Here is a 2942-nt window from a genome sequence, read left to right on the forward strand (position 1 = left end):
ATTTTTACAGTTTCAGAGACTCAAGGGTGTTATTTGGAGAAATTACTCAGGAATAAAGATATCCCACCAGGCAAAAGAGGATTTCATGTTTTTGAGATGCCTCTTTCTTCAATTTCCAGTTTGCAGGTGGGATTGGGGGTGGCAGAGGGAGTTAAAAATGTCTAGGTGATATCTGTTACTAAGTGCTGCAAGCACCCCTCCAAACTCAGCAGTGAGTGGACTCTCAAAGGAAACAGATTGCTCACATGTCTTTCTGTTGTTGTTATTGAGGATTTTAGAGAAAAGCATTAAAGAGTGGTTGCATCCTTCTCTGAAGGATTTTTTTTTTTTTTTCATCAGACACTTCTTTATTTCCTGGGCAACAAGACTGGATGCTGCTTTCAGAAATTTGGCCTTGGAAAAATGACTTTCTTTTGCTCTTGATTTTAGGGTAAAAGTGCTCATATATATTACAAAAGATGGTGTGACCAAGTGAACTGAGATCAGGGATAGAGACAGGTGTGTGGATGGAGACACAAATGACCACGGTCTATGGAGCTGAAAGACCCTCATATCTCATTAGGAAAGTTTAGATACCCTGACATTCTTTTTTTCTCCAGTTTTATTGAAAAATAATTGACATACATCACTGTATATGTTTAAGTATACAGCATGATAGTTTGATTTACATATATTGTGAAATGATTACCACAATAAATATACAATATAGATACAATAGAAAGAAAAGGAAAAAAAATTCTCTTTGTAATGAGAACTCTCAGGATCTACCCTTTTCACAACTTAAAAATATGGAACATTTTGCAAATTTGCATGTCATCCTTATACAGGGGCCATGCTAATCTCTGTAGTGTTCCATTTTTAGTATATGTTCTGCCAAAGCAAGCACAACCCTGACATTCTTGATAAGGCCTTTATTGTGAGCTAAGGGAAGAAAGGTAGGAAATATAATGTGATAAAATTTTTTTCTCTAATTCCTTAGAAGCCACATCCTCCTGTAAACTGAAGTTTTCATTCCTAATGTTGAAATTGATACCTGTATTCCTACTTGTGGCTTTAAAACATTTAAGATTGAAAGCAAAATTCAAAACTTTCTTTGTAATTGTTTGCAAAAAATTTTATTACATTATTTCCCACTTCTTGGCTACAAGTGATGTGTTAATTTAATCCTCTCTGGCACTTTTTAATGCATTTACCCCCAATGGTCATGCATTACATTTAATCAAAAGTGAAAGGTAAGATTAAAATGATACAGTGGATTAGTGAACACACAATAAAATATACAGATGATGTATTATTGGATTGTACACTTGAAACCTATATAATTTTATTAACCAGTCACCCCAATAAATTTAATAAAAAATACATGTAGATGTTTTTAGCCCAGACCTCCCCTTTGAGCACCAGATTAATTTATATCCATTTCAGTGTTTTCACTTGAATGGCTTACAGGCTTCTCAAAATTAACGTGACCCAAACCATCTACCATAAGTCTGTGCCATCTACCATAAGTCTGTGCCCCTCCAGTGCTTCCACCTTAGTAAATGGCAATGCCAGTCCTTCCAGATGTGTCAACTAAGCATCAGCTTTGCACTTTTCACACCCATGGCCACCTGTACCCTCATCCAATTTATAACCAAGGACTGTTTCCAACAGGGGTTTCTAGACTGTGAATCTGTCAGTGTGTCTCCATCTGAAACAATATCACTTCAGACCAAAGTTCCCACCATCTCTAGCCTGGTTCACTGCAAGCAACATCTTTGTGCCCTCATGGTCTTCTTTCCCTTAGAAGTCAGGGATAGCCTTTTGACACATCAGTGGCTTTCCAGTGCTTCTAGGATAAACTCAGTATCCTGTGATGATTCACAGAGGCCTGATGATCTGGCTCTGCCTTTACTCCAGCCTCAACTTATACTTGGTTCTCTTCTGCTCACAATTCCCTGGTCCCTCTAACCTCCTGTCTCCTTGGAGCACTTCTCACCAGCAATTTCTCACCTCAGGGCCTTTTTATAGGCTTTGCTCTATTCTTAGAACAGTTTTCATAATTTAATTCTGATTCATTTTTCAGATGTTAGTTTAAAATTCTTCCTTTATCACATTATGAATACTTGAATTATTATGTTTATTGTCTTTCACTACCACTAGAATGAATGCTTTGTGAGGGCATGGACTTAATCGTTACACACTGCTCTATGCCAAATGCTTGGCACAATTTTTTGACACATAGGAGAAGCTCCATACCAAATACCTGCTAAATAAATCCCTGCATGAATAGATGTGTAATTTCAATATTAAAATATTTATAAGTCGGCTCTTCTTAGGCAATGATATAGTTGACTTTTTCTAAATTTCTTCTTCTCTTTTTGAATAGATAATTAGTTGGCAATAAGTTCATATTTTCTTCACTTTTTTATTTCATAGAAGAGTGATAAAGTAATTTTACATTCAGATTGACAGCAAAAAATTAATAGGAATTTTAATAAAAGTACAATATTAACAGCCCACAACCTTTGAAATATGAAGCATGCTGGGCTACATGGTATTTTATTGTGATCCATAAGAATTTAAAGATATTAAACTAGCTGCAGGCATACTCCCTATTGTTCTCTGATTGTAATAGGAACATATTGAGAATTGCAAGTAAAAATTGAATGTCAGTGGTACAGAGCTCAGACAAAATCTATTCTCCAGTCCAGGAAAATTGGAATTAATTTTTGATCATGGCATATGTATTAGATATGAACAAAATAATATCAGTTATTTTTTAAAAATAAGTGGGATTATATATAATAGGATAAATAACATTGAATTATGTAAATGAGTCGAGGTTATAATGATCAATTTGATAGCCATAGATTATACTACGAACTTTACATGGAAATTCAACTGCCAAAGAATTTAAAGCCCATTATTTGCAATTTGCAAGTTCTTTTGACATAGAATTT

General features: G+C 34.9%; 1 non-coding gene across 1 annotated transcript; it reads right to left on the reverse strand.

Moving 5' to 3' along the window:
- Positions 1–782: 782 nt before the first annotated feature.
- Positions 783–886, reverse strand: LOC111745105. The gene has a single exon (XR_002782503.1). It is a non-coding gene; the product is annotated as a U6 spliceosomal RNA (small nuclear RNA).
- Between the last annotated feature and the right edge of the window lie 2056 nt (positions 887–2942).

The sequence above is a fragment of the Pteropus vampyrus genome, unplaced genomic scaffold (genome assembly GCF_000151845.1).
Source record: "Pteropus vampyrus isolate Shadow unplaced genomic scaffold, Pvam_2.0 Scaffold146, whole genome shotgun sequence".
Classification (NCBI taxonomy): domain Eukaryota; kingdom Metazoa; phylum Chordata; class Mammalia; order Chiroptera; family Pteropodidae; genus Pteropus; species Pteropus vampyrus.